The 19,161-nt window shown below is 46.4% G+C and overlaps 1 long non-coding RNA gene across 2 annotated transcripts; it reads left to right on the top strand.

Annotated features, from left to right (window-relative positions):
• Positions 1–2,896: 2,896 nt before the first annotated feature.
• On the top strand, positions 2,897–17,710 carry LOC112583436. 2 transcript variants are annotated; one of them, XR_003107524.3, is made up of 4 exons: positions 2,897–3,170; positions 3,576–3,816; positions 14,614–14,710; positions 15,854–17,710. It is a non-coding gene; the product is annotated as an uncharacterized LOC112583436 (long non-coding RNA). The 2 variants fall into 2 exon arrangements; XR_006548670.2 differs by lacking the exon at positions 14,614–14,710.
• The last annotated feature ends 1,451 nt before the right edge of the window (positions 17,711–19,161 follow it).

Raw genomic sequence — 19,161 nt, 5'->3', positions numbered from 1 at the left:
TGCACTAGGACCCAGGCCAACTTCCTGTGTTTGCCTGGCAGCAGTCTTTTCAACTTCATCTCAGTCCTTAGTTACTTCATCTTGGGCTTCCTTGACCTTCTGAGTAGTATGGACAACTCCTTCCTGTGGGATCCTCTATACCTTGCCCACAGCTAGATTGTAGATTTTTGTAAGGGCAGGACCATATCTTATTCAACCTTGTACTACCAGCACTTAATCTGATGGCCATAAGAAGGAAAGAAATGTGCGAGGGAAGGAAAAGAGAAAGGGGAGGAGGAAGGAAAGAAGAAGGGAAGGAGGGAAGGAAGGAGGGAAGGAGGAAGACAGCATCGGTTAATAGCCAATGATGATATGAAAGCACCTTACCTCACAGCTGGTCACTGTGGCCCTTCTCACTGCCCCTACCTGGTAGAAACTGGAGCTGTGGGAGGGGCAGATGCCTGACCAAAAGTGATTATCATGGCTTGACAATAAACCATTTTCCAGGTGTTAGAAGATAGATGGGCTTCCCTGGTGGCTCAGACGGTAAAAAGTCCGCCTGCGATGCAAGATACCAGGGTTAGATCCCTGGGTCAGGAACATCCCCTGGAGAAGAGATGGGCTACCCACTCCAATATTCCTGCCTGGAGAATTCCATGGACAGAGGAGCCTGGTGGGCCACAGTTCATGAGGCCACAGAGTCGAGCACAACTGAGTGACTAACATGTTCACTTTTTCACTTTCAGAAGACAGATGTTCCCTTCTAACATGAGAATTTAACCTCCCTTTTTTTTCTCTTGAAAAACAAACAAGACAGAGTATTCCCAGAGTCGGAGCCTCTCACTGAGCAGAGAGAGCAGGACCAGGCGCCTGTTTCACTAACCTGGGGCACCTAGCTCCTCTTCTGTTGAAAAGAGCCAGTGGGAGCACTGGGAGGAGGGGAGGGCAGGCGATAGTCCCCTAAGGCAGAATGTAGCGGCCAGAGCTCTCTTGGAGACATCTGTCCTTCATTCCTGAGGTCACCTGCTTGACATTCAATACTCCTTTGGAGCTGGAGAGACCAATGGGGAATGATGAGGATGAGGTGAAAGTGTAAGTGGACAAAGAGCAAAGAACTTTCATTCATTCATTTATTCAACCATCCATCTATTCACCCATTCACTCTACAAATGTTCTCTTTTTTTGCCATCCTGCATGGCATGTGTGATCTTAATTCCTCAACCAGGGATCAAACCCATGCCCCCTGCAGTGGGTGCATGGAGTCTTAACCATTGGACCACCAGGGAAGTCCCTCTACAAATGTTCCTTGAGTGACTAATATGAGTTAGATATACATGGATGCAAAACAAAGCCTTTGATAAAGAGCTCAAATTTCTCTGTGTGTCAAGTTCTCATCCTAAATGAGAAATCTGGATAGTTTCAGGGTTAAAAAGTTCCCCATGACCCCAATTTCACAGTGTGATAAGTTCTCTCCATAAAAATAAACAACCACACAATTCTGCATGTTAATTGAGGAGATTCGTAGACATGTTGAAGCCCATTCATGAACACCAGGTTAAAAATCTTTGGACTAGAACGCTTTTCTAGTGTCTTCTTACCAAAAATTCAATTCTTGATTCTACAATAAAGCTATCCCAACAGAGACTCCTTGACACATGGTACTTTTTAACAGTCAGCAAAGATTTCAGTCTTTGAGGCAGGCACTTTGTTTCAAAGCAAAGCAAGGGAGCCATTGTGGAGGAGAAATATCAGATGCACAGTCTGCCCAGCTCATCACCTTCTCCATTCACCTCTGTCTGCAGCGTTAGCCACTCAGTCGCGTCCTATTCTTGTGACCCCATGGACTGTAGCCCAGCAGGCTCCTCTGTCCATGGAATTCTCTAGGCAAGAATACTGGAGTGGGTTGTCATTTCCTTCTCCAGGGGAATCTTCTCAACCCAGGAATTGAACCTGGGTCTCCCACATTGTGGGCAGACTATTTACCAACTGAGTCACCAGGAAAACCCCTGTCTACAGCTCATCTGGCTGAATCTGGAGTCAGTCTGGAGGCCGAAGTTTCTCTGATTGTCAGTTCCTAGTGCCTGGGCTCCTGCTTCAGGGATTTAGATTTTTCTATTTGTGGCTGGATCAGCCTTCCTAACACTATGTCTTCCTACCCAGACCTGTTCTTCCCCTTACTTCATCACTGTTCACCCAGATCTCAGACTCAGAACATCAGCTTAAGGGACCCATCGCCTTGCAGATCATTCCTTCTGGGCCCCATCTTCCGGTTGCAGATCAGAAGTCCCTTCACCCCTGTGTGTGGACTGCTAAGCAGGAGGACCTTGGCTGTTTGAGTGTTAGGTTCCCCAGCATCACCCCATCCAAGTTTCTCTGTTTGAAATGTCCCCTCTGTCTTGACTCTAGCCCATCCTGCTCTTCCCACCTACATCTAGGATCCTTGGAAGTCACACGGCAAGTGAAGACTGGGGACAAGACCAGAGCGAGGCAAGGGAGGCTCCCAGAAAACTGAGGAAGCACTCGTTCTTGGTGCTGACCTTGAACCCGCATGATCCAGAGAGGGAGTTCCGTCTTAGATTTTGCAGGCTAAGCACCTCTCTTGCCATGCTCTGATCTCAGTCTTGACAAGGAAACCTCCTCAACCCAGAACAGATCGAAGGCATCCTCGAGAGTTTCCTTAATATCTGTTTTTAATTTCTGGAAGGGACCACACAATCATATTATAATCCTACTGCCAAGAGGGAAAATTCATGGGGAAGAGGAAAGTACTTTATACCAAGTTCAGCAGGTTTTGTGGCTGGTGATTAATCCCTTTGTGAAAAATGGCAATTTTAACACTGACATGAGTAATCACACCTTTTCTTTCCACCGCAGTTTAGCATTTCCTGCTGTAATAATTCAGGCCTAATACCTCATTCAAGGAAGCAGAAGTGTCAGCAGGCTATTCGTTTTCTCCTCATTGACCCATTTGTGTCTTCATACTCAGTCTGAAGCTGCCACATTGTAGGAGCGCATTCGTGATTCATGCTGGACATCCACTGAAATTCTGAAAGGGCATTGCCAAGAAGGACCTCCTTCAAAGGACAGCTCCTCAACGTGGTGACAACTCAATGACCCAGCAACTTGGTCACGATCTCTTGAGCTGGGAAGTCCTCCGATCATAGATTTTCAAGGCCGCTGTCTATGGAAAGGTTGGAAGAAAGGAGAAGTCCAGGGTCCAGGGTCAAGTCTCTGGGGTTCTCATCCTAGTTCTGTTGTCTAATTTTGCTAAACTTTTTGACCTCCCTGGGCTTGCGTTTTCTCATCTGTGCTAAGAGAAGGCTGGATGGGGGCTGGATCAGGAAAGGCAGTTTCAGCTTTAGAATGTTATGGTGCTACTTGGTGTGACTCTTGGGGTTTTAAGTTATGTTTGAGAGTTCTTTGAACTCTTTCCCACCTCGACTCTCTGGAGGACTTGGACAGTAGCAGTGGGAGTCTCAGTTCATGCCCACAGTCCAATTCTGGTTTGCCATGGTGCTCAAGGGAGGTAGAGAGAAGGGTTCTGCTGTGCTTTGATCTCTTGACCTGTATTCCAAGCCTTTCTCTTGTTCCCTCAGGGAATCTTCAGGCTCTCAAACCAGCTTCCCCTCTGCCGAGCTGCCAACGCATGCTCCCTGATGGAGGCCTCTTAACCAGCCCACTAGCACCATCTCCTTCCCACTGAGGTTTCTGACTCACAGCTGCAGCAACGCCTGGCACCCTCAGAACACATCTTGCAAACTGCACTGGGGCTGCCTCTCTGGTTTGCCCCCCTGGACACCAGATCCAAGACGACAGCCAGAACTGAGTTCTTCGCAGGTTAGAGAGCATCTATTAATACTTGGGAGAGCTTTCTAACACAGACTTTGTTTTCTTTTAACATATATATTTTATATGTCTGTATATATATATATATATATTTCATGTATATGTTATATAATAGTCACATATGACTAATACTTAGAGTATTGTTTCAATTCTGTCAGTATAATTGGTTCATTCATATCTGAATGTCTAGATAATATTAAGATTTTGAACTTTTACTCTGAAGGATATATTCAGGATAAATTCTGACACTTTTCGCTGAACATGATTTTTATGACTATCTTTGGAAAACAACAAAGATAGGACTGGGTGGCAAGTATGTTCTTTTCTCTCATCTACCAACATCAATTGATTTATAGTGGCTTCCTTGTGGCGATGTTGAAAATAATCATGAGACAGTGATTCGACAAGGAGTGCCTAATGGATGAGCAATGTCTGCTCTGAGTAAGGAGGGGGGCCAGGCAGTGTGGGTATCACTTATGTGCCATCCTTGGGTGACATCTTTCCAGCCACTGCCTTAGCTCGTCCTCCTGCCTGAAGCTAGAGGTCAAAGCGTGATGCTCAATGAACATGACTGATGCCCAGGATGTCCAGAATGTCGCACAAAGTAGGATCATTTCAGTGATAAACATCAAAAGAGAATAAGCTATAGCCTTAATTCTGGGGCTTTGCTTCTATTATCAACATACCTGGTGAATCCAGTTAAAACTGAAGTCATTTTAGTGGAGAGAAAAAAATCTAATTGGGCTTCCCTGGTGGCTCAGTGGTAAAGAACTCACCTGCCAATTCAGGAGACCCAGGTTCAATCCCTGGGTCAGGAAGATCCCCTGGAGAAGGAAATGGCAACCTGCTCCAGTATTCTCTCCTGGAAAATCCCACAGACAGAGGTGCCTGGTGGGCTGCAGTCCATGGGGTTGCAAAAGAGCTGGACATGACTTAGCGACTAAAACAACAACAGTGAGGACAAGAAAGTTCACAGAGAAGGAAACTGAGGTCCTATACATTCTGCTGCACATTTATGATGCAAATCACCATATTCATGGTAAATAACAGATAACCACTCACTCACCTCCATTTACTCCTTACTAAGAAAATGGCAAACTCTAACCCAGGCAGGACTACAGTAAACCTCCCTGGCTAGTTCTGTGTGTGTCCTATTTAGATGTCTTTATCCTGCTCTTCCAACCCTCTCCCTCTTTGCCTCCCAGCACTCTCCCCATGTCTCTTCATGCTAGAATGGGTTCTTTCTTCCATAAGGGCTGAGCGCAGACCAAATGCTAAGAACTCTGTTTCTCCATCTGCTCTTGCTTTCAACTTTAAGGAGAGAGTTGTCAATTGTAATCCTAGAGCTGTAGGTATCTGCCTCTTTAACTGATAACTATTTGAAATTTAAAGAGATTTCTTTTGCCTCAGATACAGAAAAATGTCCCCTTTCCCCTCCTTTTCCCCACTTCCTCCAGTCTTGGAAATCCACCCACCATGGATGGATTTCATCATCGCAGTGCTTTGCCTTGGGTCTTTGCTCTGATCACTGTGTGACCTGGCTTATCCTGTGGCCCTGGGAGGGATTCACTGAGTGTGAGAAAGAACATTATTTTAAGTTAAACAGGAAGTGAAAAAGCCTCTAAAACGTAGAGATGTAATGATATTTTCCGGAGGTCAACATCAACTACTCAGCTCTTTCTGGCACTGCAGTAAAACAGTCAGTGGGTCCACTGTAGTGAGAATTTAAAATCCTCACCATTCTTAAGATCTTGCTTTAATGAAAAAGTAGGCTGGACACCTGAGCAGAGGTGCCAGGTTGCCTGGGGGGAAGACAATCCCAATTTTGACCTGGGTCATAAGTGGGCTCGTTTCAGGAAGCAAGGAATAGATAGAGGCTCATAAAGGCAAGTCAGAAAGAATAGGATGTATTTTGGCAAGCCTCACGAAGCAGGGGATGTTCATTGAATATTCAGTGCATTTCAAGCAAACTGAAACTCCTGTGCCCACTCGGATTTCGTGTTCGTGATGCTAGTAAGCCAGCGCTGCCTGACTCTGTGCCCACACCTCCCACACACGGAATTCCTCCAGTTCCTCTCCTTTTGTTTTCCTGTCTCCCAGTGCTTTCTGGAATGCATCCTCTTGTGCACCTCTCCACCTCGCTCAGCAGTGGCACACAAAAGCCGCGGTCCAAATGTCCTCTTTGGAAGTGACTGGGGAACGAACGATGCAGTGTGGACTCCAAAGGCTAGGGTCTTCCAGCTTTAGCCCTCCGTAAGAGCGTCTCTGTTTTTCAGCTTCTGCCTATCCTCTTCCTTGTCATGGTTCCCTGCTCTGGTTTATTTCACATCAGTTCCCTTTCAGTTTGGATTAGTCAGTCCTCTCTGCCGTGTGCTAAATTCATTAGTCATGAAACAAAGATAACATCATCTATTAACTCTATTACTGAACACCGTTCTGAGTCTTTTGGGGGTTAAACTACATACAACATAGCCCTCAATTTCACCCTCATACCCTCCATGAAACGTGTACCTGTGAAATAATAGGGAACCATGTATTTCATTAGAACTTCCCTGGTGGCTCAGACAGTAAGGAATTTGCCTGCAATGCAGGAGACCTGGGTTCTATCCCTGGGTCAGGAAGATCCCCTGGAGAAGGAAATGGCAACCTGCTCCAGTATTCTTGCCTGGAGAATTCCATGGACAGAGGAGCCTGGTGGGCTACAGTCACAAAGAGCCGATCATGACTGAGTGACTAACGTAACACACATGTAGTTCAACATATTTGCAAATGCTCAGCACAGAGTCTGGTACATTTTAGATGCTGTACAAGACGTATTTGTTAGACAAGTAGACAAATGTTTGATCGTGTCATTAAACAGAGGGGCTAGGGGAGTTCAGATAAAGCGTGATGATGTAGACTGGAGACGTCAGTGAGGGTTCGAATAAAGGCAGGCCCGGAAGGTGCTGGGAGGTCTGTTAGGCTCCACCTGAGCAGTCTGACAGAGGCAGGCCGAGCAGGCTAAACGGGAGCCTGTGGTTCTCTGGATGAAAGCTGCTTCTTAAGACTTGGCTGTTATGCTGCTGACTGCTGCTGTCATTACAGCTAAATTTACTCTAAATAGAAATCTATAACTATCTCAATGAGCGCTGAAGAGCAGCTTAGTCATCGCGGTCACCAAATGTCGTCATATACATTAAGGGCATCGATGGCACCCCACTCCAGTAGTCTTGCCTGGAAAATCCCATGGACAGAGGAGCCTGGTAGGCTGCAGTCCAAGGGGTTGCTAAGAGTCGGACATGACTGAGTGACTTCACTTTCACTTTTCACTTTCATGCATTGGAGAAGGAAATGGCAACCCACTCCAGTGTTCTTGCCTGGAGAATCCCAAGGACGGGGGAGCCTGTTGGGCTGCCATCTATGGGTCGCACAGAGTCCGACACAACTGAAGTGACTTACCTACCTTATGTGTCCAGAAACGTCCCAGCCACCCTTTTAAATGCACAGTCTCTGGTTAGCTTTGTCATTTGGGCTTTTAGATTTGACAACAGACATACAAAGGAAACAATCTGATCTTAGGGAAAAAGGAAAATTTACCCTTGACATCTCACTGAACTGGATTTTTGTTGTTACATGATATAGAGACTTGTAGTTGTGAAATGTCAATTCACTCATTTGACAATTACATAACATCAAGGCAACAGGCATAAAGCGGTGAGAAGAGGGAGGCAAATTTAAGAACTAATTGCAATTACTTATCTAAGTATAATTGCACAAAGTGCACAAAGGAGCAGGGCAGGGTACTAAGGAGCAGAGAATGGGGGATCTGACCTAGGATGGGGCAGAAATGGAGGTTTCCTTAAGTATTTGAATATTTAGAAGGAGGAGGGAGAGGCAGGCCAACGGTTGGGTGGGGATGATCCGGGGTTAAGCTGGGAAAAGACCCACTTTCCTCTGGCTTTGAAGTGCATATTTTACTGAGTTACAATTCCTTACAGTAAACTCCTGTGGCTTGAGAAGTTGGCTATGCAGATAATATGGTGATCACAGCGGCTGCCTCTGAAGTGGGAGGCAGCACACCAGCTTTTACAGTTGTCTTTCAGTGTTTGGGGAGGGTTGGTCCCAACTCCCATCTGCTGTGAATAGCAAACTCTGGGGGTGCTCAAGTCCCTTATATAATTAGGTATAATGCACCTCGCCCTTGGTGTCCTCTGGTTACCCATCTGAGGGTTTGGATCCGCAGTAGGTTGAATCCATAGATGCGAAACCCGTGGATGTAAAGGGTTGACTGCTCTATTCTTTTACTCTGGGTATGGCATCTGGTCCCATCACTTCATGGGAAATAGATGGGGAAACAGTATCAGAATTTATTTGGGGGGGGGGCTCCAAAATCACGGCAGATGGTGATTGCAGCCATGAAATTAAAAGACGCTTACTCCTTGGAAGAAAAGTTATGACCAACTTAGATAGCACATTGAAGAGCAGAGACATTACTTTGCCAACAAAGGTCCGTCTAGTCAAGGCTATGGTTTTTCCAGTGGTCATGTATGGATGTGAGAGTTGGACTGTGAAGAAAGCTGAGTGCCAAAGAATTGATGCTTTTGAACTGTGGTGTTGGAGAAGACTCTTGAGGAGAAGTCCCTTGGACTGCAAGGAGATCCAACTAGTCCATTCTAAAGGAGATCAGCCCTGGGATTTCTTTGGAAGGAATGATGCTAAAGCTGAAACTCCAGTACTTTGGCCACCTCATGCGAAGAGTTGACTCATTGGAAAAGACTCTGATGCTGGGAGGGATTGGGGGCAGGAGGAGAAGGGGACGACAGAGGATGAGATGGCTGGATGGCATCACTGACTCGATGGACGTGAGTTTGAGTGAACTCCGGGAGTTGGTGATGGACAGGGAGGCCTGGTGTGCTGCAATTCATGGGGTCGCAGAGTTGGACACGACTGAGCGACTGAACTGAACTGAACTGAACCAGGGTGGGACTCAGTAGCACAGTCTCCTATTGTTTTGCTCTGACTCTCAGAGTTGTGTCGAATAGAACACAGGCACACATGGACACACACACACACAGAGACACACAAAAGGCAGTGAGCATTCAAATCTCCTCTGCTGTTACTTTTCAAATGTCTGCACGCTCAAGGTTCTGAGTGTGGCTTCTTACTGCCTGCACTGAGCTATCTCACAGCAACCTCACTTCCTGCCTGGTCAGTGCCCCCCAGTTCCTCCGTTACCCCTATTCTCTCCTCCCAAGCAGTTTCATGCCACATGTCCTCCCTTCAACCCCAGAGTTCTGACTTCTCAATACAGATGTTGAGCTTATTGGCACTTACGCTTCATTCTATAACATGTGATGAAGCTAGTGGAGGCAGCGTTGACAGTATTTCTATTTTTCCAAAGCTGATGACCTGACCACGAACAGAGAAGGACTGATAGTAGCAATCTTGAATGTGAACTTGAACTTCAGAAGAACCGAGAGAAACCAAAAGGACTGAAATGTGTTTATAAGTGGCTTCCCAGGTGGCACCAGTGGTAAAGAGTCTGCCTGCCAATGCAAGAGACTCAAGAGATGTGGGTTCGATCCTTGGGTCAGGAAGATCCTCTGGAGGAGGAAATGGCAATTCACTGCAGTATTCTTTCCTGGAAAATTCCATGGACAGAGGGACCTGGTGAACTACAATCCATGGGGCCGCAGAGTTGGACACGACAGAGCATGCACACCAGATTAGATAGAAATAGGACACCAGAGTTCTGAGAATAAAGGGAAGAGGGCTGTTTCTGCTGACTCTTAACCAGCTCCGACCCAGCCTCCACAGGCTCCTTGGGAGGGTGTTGGGAGTGCGGTTGTTGCAGCCTGGGCAAGAGGAGGTGGGTGGGAGTCATGGAAATGTTGTCATGGGCTTCCACCAGGCATGGCTGTGAAAGTCATCTGACCACCTGATTCTCTCACCAAGGAGTAAAATGCCCATAAAAAGGAAACTGTAGAAGTAAACCTGGTGAGTGGAGAATGACCATCTGTGCCGTGCTGAGAGCAAGCTCAGGTGGAACTTTTCTCTGAGGAGAGATCTAGTGGAAATACATTATCTAGTCTCCCACCTCATCTATCACATTATCCAGGATCAACTGGAACAAATTGCACAGATGTCACATGGAGACATGAGCTTCCCTGATAGCTCAGTTGGTAAAGAATCCACCTGCAATGCAGGAGACCCCTGTTCAATTCCTGGGTAGGAAAGATCCCCTGGAGAAGAGCTAGGCTACCCACTCCAGTATTCTTGGGCTTCCCTTGTGATTCAGCTGGGAAAGAATCCACCTGCAATGTGGGAGACCTGGATTCAATCCCTGGGTTGGGAAGATCCCCTGGAGAAGGGAAAGATTACCCACTCCAGTATTCTGACCTGGAGAATTCCATGGACTGTATAGTCCAGGGGGTCACAAAGAGTCAGATATGACTGAGCAACTTTCACTTTCACTTTTTCACATGTAGAAGACAGACACCAGCCCTAGAAATGAGACTGCACTTTGCCTTCTGGGATTTTACACAAAATGGTAATATTCTCTAGGCTTTGGTTCTTCTCTTTGTAAAATGGGAACACGGATTTCTGACTCCTGAAAAGAGAGATGAAGTACTTTTTGTGATTCAGAAGACAAGGTTGTGAGACTGCATTTTTACAGCTACACATTCAAGAAGCTGTTGGTTGGCAAAGAGAGGGGGATGGGGTGAGGGCGGGGCTGGTTGACTTACCATTTCAGTCTCTCTGGAGTGGAACAGATTTTATTGCGGTGGGCAGAACATGCTAAGTCACTTCAGGCGTGTCCTACTCTGTGACTCCATGAACTGTAGCCCATCAGGCTCCTCCATCCATAGGATTCTCCAGGCAAGAATACTAGAGTGGGTTGCCATGCCCTTGTTCAGGGATCTTCCTGACCCAGGAATTGAACACGTATCTCTTATGTCTCCTGCACTGGCAGGCATGTTCTTCACCACAGTGAGACCTGGGAAGCCCCAGTAGGCAGAACAGTGTCCCCAAACACGTCCACACTGTAATACTGACAATAATGGGGCAGCATCCTTAAGAAGCAACAAATCCAGCAGGCAGATTGGGGCTCTGGAAGGATGTCTCCAAGGAAAAAAATGAAACTTATGGTGGATATGTTTGGGTGTCTTGAAAGGAGATCTGTACTTTCTGGCAGAGTACGGGGATACATTTGAGATACAGACATAGGAAACTGGGCAAGAAAAGAATAATATGAAAAATTATTAACTCTAGGAACATCGTATTAATAGTTGAACAAGAAAGCAAAGGCAGTTGTAAAGTATTAAATGGCCCATCTGAGAAGTTTCATGAAATCATAATAATGCAACGCCTAGGTATTGATGTAGCCATAATTCATGATATTGTTTCGGGAAAATGGGAGTGTGCACGCCAAGTGCCAAGGCAGGAGATGGGAGTTCGATCCCTGGGTCGGGAAGATCCCCTGGAGAAGGAAATGGCAACCCAGTCCAGTGTTATTCCTGGAAAGCCCCATGGACAGAGGAGCCTGGTGGGCTACAGTTCACAGGGTTGCGAAGAGTCGGATGCGACTTAGTGACTGAGAATGAGCAAAAACACAAGGAACTCCTTTGCTGAGCAAAGAGTAAAAGCCTTTCTGAGTCATCATCCAATGGCAAAGTGACCTTGGAGCCACTCAGTGGGACAGGCATGAATGGGGCGTCCAGAGTGGACCCAGGAGCCAGGCCGAAGCGCAGCACCAGGTGAAGCAGCGGCAGCTGTGCCCAGAGGCCAGGGGTCCAGGTGGGTGAGAGCCTCCCCAGCGCCCAGCGAGCAGGGGCAGGAGAAAGAGAAGCTTCTAGAGTCTGAGTCACATCACTCAGGGACCAGCCTAGTAGCCTTACCATTATAGTGACGAGGTCACTCCTTTAGACTTTGCCCTACTCCATCTTTTGGGGTCCAGAGGGTCAACATTACAGACATTTGTAATTACTGACTTCTCCGATCTCCCCATCTTCTGGATTCCCCACCCCCCCCACCCCCCAGCAGCTCAGTCTTCCAGGAGCCCTCCTCACCCTGAGACAGTTTGCACTAACCCCCTCCGTTCCGCGCCCATAGCACCCTGGGGTATCCCTGGGTGCTCTTTCCACACTGCCCTGTGACTGTTTTGCCCCTCTGTTCAGCTGTGAGCCTCACAGGAACGGGAAGCTGGTTTCACCCCAAGTCTTCCCTTGTGCCTATCTCACTTCCCCAGTAGATGGTTATGGAAAGAATGGATGGGTGGTTTGTGAATCGCTCCCCCTCCCCCCTTGTCAGACCCTCATACATGGGGCGGGTGCCACCCAGGCCGGGGTGCAGCACACCCTCTCCATCACCTCGCCCCTCTGGGCCCCAGTCTAAATCCATCCATGGACGAGAGTCATCAGAGCCTGGGCAACCGCGGACGGCCGGGAAGATATGTGGGCAGCATCAGAAGGAGAGAATGTCACATTCCCTTCTCACATTCCAGGAAACAGGAATAAATATAAACATCCTAGATGTTTGCCCTGTCGCTCTGTCTCTGATAACTGTCTTAGCAGAGAGAGAGCTGCATTTCTCTTGATTTCAAGAAGTCTTCCTGGCATTCTGTGCTGCTAAGATACTTATCTTATCAGACCACCCTCTTCACCCCAAAGCTTCCTTCAGCTTGAAAGTTTTGAGTGTTATGGTTTTTTTCAGGTACCTCAGGGAAGAGAGAAGCCAGGGAGAAATCGGTGGGTAACCCAACCACAGATCCCTGGAGCCTTGGGCTTACTGATCCCTAACTATCACTTCTGCCAGAAACGGAGGCAGGGCTCCAAGAATAATCTCGGAGGCAGGGGGCTGAGCTGGGATGGGAGCTGAGAAGCTAGCTCAGAATTCAGCCTCAGCCCAACCCTCGAGGGGAGAGGAAGCCCGCCCCCTCTGCCCTTGCTTCCCCTGGTCCAGTGGAGATTAACAAGGTTCACTATGACTCACCCTGTGAGTCAGACTGGGGGAGAAAAACAAGCACGTCAAAGTCTGAGTTTCAGATGTGAAAAGATTCAGCAGCCTGATCTGTGACCAAAATTGTTGATTTGAAGAGCTGGAGAGAAAATTGCCAAGTTTTCTCTCCTTTCCTTGTCCAAGGGCTGAGCTTTGTGGAGACCAGCTGGGTAAAGGCCTGGCTGAAAGGAGAAAGAATACGGAAAACCAACCTCCAGCCTCTCCAAACAGGAGGTACCAGGGAGGAAGACCCGCTCAGGCCTGGAGCTAGGGTGTGAAGGAGATGCTGTTTCTCTGGGCTCCTCACACCCCCGCTTCCTTTGGGCACTAACATCCCCATCCATTTCAGTTGACTGTGCTCTTGATTTCTACCTCCCTAGTTCCATGGTCCCCAAACTTGGCTGTACCTTGGAATCTTCTGGAGAGATTAAGATATGCTGACGCCGGGCTCTGCCCCTGGGGCCCTGGCATGTGGATTTTTCCAAGCAACCTGGGTGATTCTAATGCACAGCCAAGCTTAAGCATCTTGTCCCTCAGCCAGTGCATAAACAGTCCATAAGAATTTGCATTCAGACCTTTTATCTATAAGAGTCTAATGGCATGCTCTGTCCTAAATTAAAGAATTTCATGCTTCGGAGAGATTCTTCCGTGGGCTGTGAAGTCGTCTTTTAAATTCTGTTGCATCAGATATCGGTACTAAAGATAAACGGGTTATGGTTGACTGAAGATATTTTAGGTCTGAAAGCAGAGTGAAACGCACAGGGCAGCTCACTACTCTCTAGCGTTCTTCTCTTAATTCTCATTCTTCCCCATCCCTTTTTTCTTCCCCCAGACCCCCACCTGCCAGGGAACCAGAGCCCATTCTAACGGAGCCCTCTTTCCTTCCCTGAATGTCCCCACAACATCTCGCTACTTGAGACCCGGAAGGAAGTCACAGTGAGATCTTCCACTAGAGACCTCAACCTCATGATCCAGAAAGTTCCTTCCACACCGTCCATTCTGCCAGGCATCAGATGCTCAAGGGCTCTCAGTTCTGAAGCAGCAGCAAGAGTCAGGGGACATGGCTATGTGACACCTGGGTCCCTCAGGGGGGATAGCGGAGTAGCAGTTCTTCTCTTTTTTTAGGATCTCAGGACTCCTTGACATGCTTCAAAGGGAAACTTTTGTTGATGTGGGGTCTATATCGATTGATATGACATTAGAAATGAAATAGCAAACACTGTTCAATAGCATATAATAACATTTCAAATTAGTACATCTTACGAAAATAACTATATTTTCTTTTTAAAAAATGTAGTGAGAAGAGTGGCATTGCTCTACTTTGGGCAAATCTCTTTTCTACCTGGCTTAAGAGAAGACAGCTGGAGTCTCATACCTTCTCCTGTGTTCAGCCTGTTTCAATCTGCACATTATTCAGCAGCCTCTGGCAAACAACACTGGAAACTGATGAGAGAATAAGAGTGCAAAAGCAAACAATGTCTTCGTATTATGAATTTCATTTTGACCCTGTGGGTCCTCTAAATGTGTCTCAGGGACTCTCATGGGTATTTGGGCCAAAACTACGAGAACTCATTGTAGACAATCATCTATGATCAAGAAAGCTACTGCTGGGGTGATGATTGAATAGTTCACAGGGCCAGGAATAAGCATTAACTTGGTACCTGAGGGTAGATCCCAGAGGACAGGAAAAAATAAAACAGAAATTGAATTAACAGAGTGCAAGCAATGGGTGTCAATGTCATGTATATGTCTTTTGTAGCAATTTCTAAATCTCTGTTCGACATACTCTTGTGCACATTCACTTGGTCACAGGGCCATGTTGAACAGCTAACACTGAGGATGAAGCTCTGAGATAGATGTTCTAGAAATCCTGCTGTCCCAGCCCCGCCACTGGCTATGTGAACTGATGGTAAGCAGTTTTGGTTTCAGTTTCCACCTCTAAATAGTTGATTTCCAAAAACCTCTTCTCATTTTAACATCCTTTGGTTATCTGTTGACAACTTTTTAAAAAGCTAGGGGAGGGTCATGGCATTCTTGAAAAAATTTCAGCTGAATTAAACAAGTAAATAATTAGATGGTAGAAAAATAAGAAGGAAGTAAAACTGAATGTTTACCAAATTCTGGGTAGATAGTAACTTCTGAAAACTAAAAAGCATTTAGAAAGTGCAAAGCCTATTAAGAAGAAAGTAAAACTGACCCACAATATTTTGGTGTATTTCCTTCTGAGCATTCCTTTTCCAGATCGTACTACACACAGAATTTAATATTATGATTTCCTTAGGTAAACAGTTTTGCTAAATATTTAGGTAAAATTTGTTGTAATTTTCATTTAGATGCGTAACATTCAACCATATGAATATACTATATTTTACTTAACAATTCCCTTATGTTGTGAGATCTGAGAAGTTGTATTAGTGTCACGAAATTATGGGTGATTTTGTTTCTATTTTGTTTTAATTTTTTAATTTGCTCTAATGTGATTTGACATTATTCTTATCATCAAAAGTAACTTTAAGGCTTCCTAGGTGGCACTAGCAGTAAAGAACCCACCTACCAATGCAGGAGACATGAGAGACACAGATTCTATCCCCAGGTCAGGAAGATCCCCTGGAGGAGGGCATGGCAACCCACTCCAGTATTCTTGCCTGGAGAATGCCATGGACAGAGGAGCCCGGCAGGCTACAGTCCATGAGGTCTCAGAGTCCAACATGACTGAAGCGACTTGGCCCACAGGTGAGGGTGTATTTCCCCCCCGCCTCCGGGAGGTATAGTGATTGTTTATACAAGATATCTTATTCTTTGAAGAGTCTGGTTTTTTTGCAGATTTTTCTTGACTCTCAACAGACTCTCGACTTCACAGGACTGCAGTTGCAAAGGTGCGGCTAGAATTCCAGCTAGGACGGTCAGCCAGCTTACCCGCCTGTGGTGACTCACGCCGCTTGCCCCTACTCAGAGAACCGCTTGTCATTTCAGCCAGCACAGCCCCCAACTTGCAGCAACTTCACTGGAATTCACTTTTCCTGGTTTGTTTTTTTTTTTTTTTTTTTTTTAGGTGCTCCTCCTCGTTCCAGGAAGGTAACTCAGAAATCATCACCCTTTGCCTTTTCCCACAGCACCATTAAACAGGGGCAGGCAAGAAATGGCCAAGTCTGACAGGAGCCAGCCCAGGACAGAGAAATGTTCCCCTTGGCTACTCACCCCTGACAGCGCGGCCAGTGTCCCAGGAATGTCACGTGGGCCTCTCTCCAGACCTGGGGATGAGCTGAGCTGCGACAAGTGAAAATGTTATGGAACAAAATGGCCGACACACTGAGATTTATCTGTTAACACACGGATACTGGGCACCCTGGGGAGGCCGAAGAAAGAGTTCTGTCTGCTGAACTGTGCCCACAGCCGCCTTCAGCCCAACAGCACCGGGTGCCAACACGCTGTGTCTCTGATTCCTTTTCCCTTTCTGCAGTTTTTGCAACCCCGTAATTGCCTTGGTAGAACTTAGATGTTCTGACTGAAATGATCTTCCCAATAATTCTAGTCTCTTTTAGTGAGAAATACTATACAAAAATTTGGGCTTCCCTGGTGGCTCAGTTGGTGAAGAATCCACCTGCCATGCATGAGACCCAGGTTCGATCCCTGGGTTGGGAAGATCCCCTGGAGGAGGGCAAGGCAACCCACTCCAGTATCCTTTCCTGGAGAATCCCATGGACAGAGGAGCCTGGCGAGCTGCAGTCCATGGGGTCACAAAGGGTCAGAGACAACAGAGCGACTCAGCACATACACATATTTATGTCATGAAGTACCACAAACTGGATGGCTTAAGACAGTAAAAATCCACTGTTTCATGTTCTGGAGGCTGGAAGCCCAAAATCAAGGTGTCTGAAGGGCCTCTCTCCCTCGGAAGGAGACATTTTGGCTTGTTCCTCGCTCTGGAGATGTGAGTGTCCTGTGACTGGTGGACGACTGTCTTCATATCATCGTCCCTCTCTGCATGCCTCTCTTTGTCCAAATGTCCCCTTTTCATAAGGACACCAGTCACACTGGATTAGGGTTCACCCTAATGACCTCAGTTTAATTCAATTAGCTCTGTAAAAGCCTGGTTTCCAAACAAGGTCACATTCTGAGGGACTAATGGGTTTAGGACTTCAATATATCTCTTCAGAGACATAATTCAACACATACCAATACCTAAATCTCAGAACCAGAGTTGGAACTCAGAGCCACTATGTGGCTTGCTCAGGCCCACATTTTTCTCAGAGGAATTAAGAGCTGGGATGTGTGGAGTTTCTCTGGAAGCCAATCTGCCTCACAGTGGTAACAACTTGCAGCAGTAGGTTTAGCTCCAAATGAAGAGCGCTTCTTAGCCAAGTATTTTACTGGCTATTGCTAGTGTGGCCCAGTGCAGGCTGCAGAATAAACCTGAGGGCTTAGCGTGTTTTTTTCTCACAGGGCTCTGGAGCAGCGGGCTGACTTTTTCTCTCTGAGCCTGAGGAGAGGCAGGGTTTTTGGACAGGGCAAGCCCGTGACCACTCACCCTGCTAGGGAGACACCCCAGGCAGGGCCTCCTCTGCTCCAGGTCTCCAGCCCATGATGCAAAGACTCTCTGGGTTGAGGGAGTGACTGTGGCGGGGCTCCATGTGGCTGTGCTTGGCAGGAACAACCGTTCTCTTACCTTGGAGAGTTCTCACCACGCCTCAGGCAAGTGACTGGCCGGTGAACACAGCACTGCGTATCCAGCATCTACTTCAGTCTAAGTGAGTCTAACTAGCAACTGAAGGGTGCTTAACGTGGGATTAAGACAGCATTTCTGGGAGACTGGAAATCACTCATTTGAGATTCTGCTGTGATGTGAGCTCCACCAACCCACTGCTTCCTTCAGACTAGGACAAGCCAAATAAAATATTATTCCTTTTTATCTCTGCCCCCTTGATGCTATTTCTCACCAATTAAATCTTTATATAATGTGTTTATATATTTATTTATATGCTGTATAAATATTAATGTGTTAACTGTATATATGTTATAGGTACATACAATGGGGCTGTTATTATATGTATAAATATATAAATTCATAGTTATGTTAAACCATTATATAATGTGCCTATTAACATAGCTTTATGATTACTTTTTGTGCATTTTCATTTATTTGTTTTTGGCTTATAAACATCAGAAATTTATTCTTATGATCTGGAGGCTGGAAGTTGGAGGTCAGGGTGCCAGCATGGTAGGGTTCTAGTGAAGGCTTTTATTCAGGTTGCAGACTGCCAATGTCTCCTCGTATCCTCACATGGTGAAGGGTCAGGGAGCTTTCTGGGGCTTCTTTCATTTTATTTTGTTTAAACTTTGTAGTTGGAGGGTAATTGTTCATAATGTTGTGCTGGTTTCTGCAGTACAACAATGTGAATCAGCCATAAGTATGTATATATCCCATCTCTCTTGATCCTCCCTCTCACCACTTCCCCATCCCACCTCTCTAGGTCATTGAGTGAGTGAGTGAGTGAGTGAAGTTGCTCAGTCGTGTCCAACTCTGCGACCCCGTGGACTGTAGTCCCCCAGGCTCCTCCATCCATGGGATTCTCCAGGCAAGAATACTGGAGTGGCTTGCCATTTCCTTCTCCAGGGGATCTTTCTGACCCAGGGATCGAACCCAGGTCTCCCGCATTGCAGGCAGATGCTTTACCATCTGAACTGAAGGGTTTAGAGGCCGTCAAATGGACATGACCTATAAAGGCAATTTTGATGGTTTTACATAGAAATGACCTCTAATGGAAGAGAACACAAATGGGATCTATTTGAGATATATTTCTATTTAAAATGTAGTTTGCACATAATTCAGCATTTTAAATGAGCACTCTGCAACCGAGACCAAATATCAATCATCTCTTGAGGTTTTCTACTATGTACCAACATCAAATCTACATAGGAACAAATGTTACTCCTGCTTTTCTCTTCAATATCAAATGTCCTGAAGCCTTTGTATCTCTCTGGCGCGAGGCCAAGTTTCTGAAGGCATATTCCAGTATAAACATCATGGATGGGGTAGAGAAGGACCCAGTCAGTCACATTGTACAGTCTCAGGGCTAGGTGGCGGGAGTAGAGGAATCTGCTTCCTCCTGCATAAGGTGGGTAGATGCCAGTGTAAACAACTTCCGGGATGTAGTACTTGAGTTTCTTATCCCGATGAGGTCCAGCATTATTACAGAACACCAAGCTGAGCATGCTGTGATATACAGCAGGTTCCACCAGATACCTATTATATTTTACACACGGTGGTCTGTATATGTCAATGCTACTCAATTCGCCCCACCCTCTCCTTCTCCTCTTGTGTCCACAAGTCCCTTCTCTACGTCTGTGTCTCTATTCCTT

Source organism: Bubalus bubalis, chromosome 1 (assembly GCF_019923935.1).
Source record: "Bubalus bubalis isolate 160015118507 breed Murrah chromosome 1, NDDB_SH_1, whole genome shotgun sequence".
Classification (NCBI taxonomy): domain Eukaryota; kingdom Metazoa; phylum Chordata; class Mammalia; order Artiodactyla; family Bovidae; genus Bubalus; species Bubalus bubalis.
Note: the sequence above shows the minus strand (reverse complement) of the source record. Positions and strands in the feature narration are given on the sequence as shown.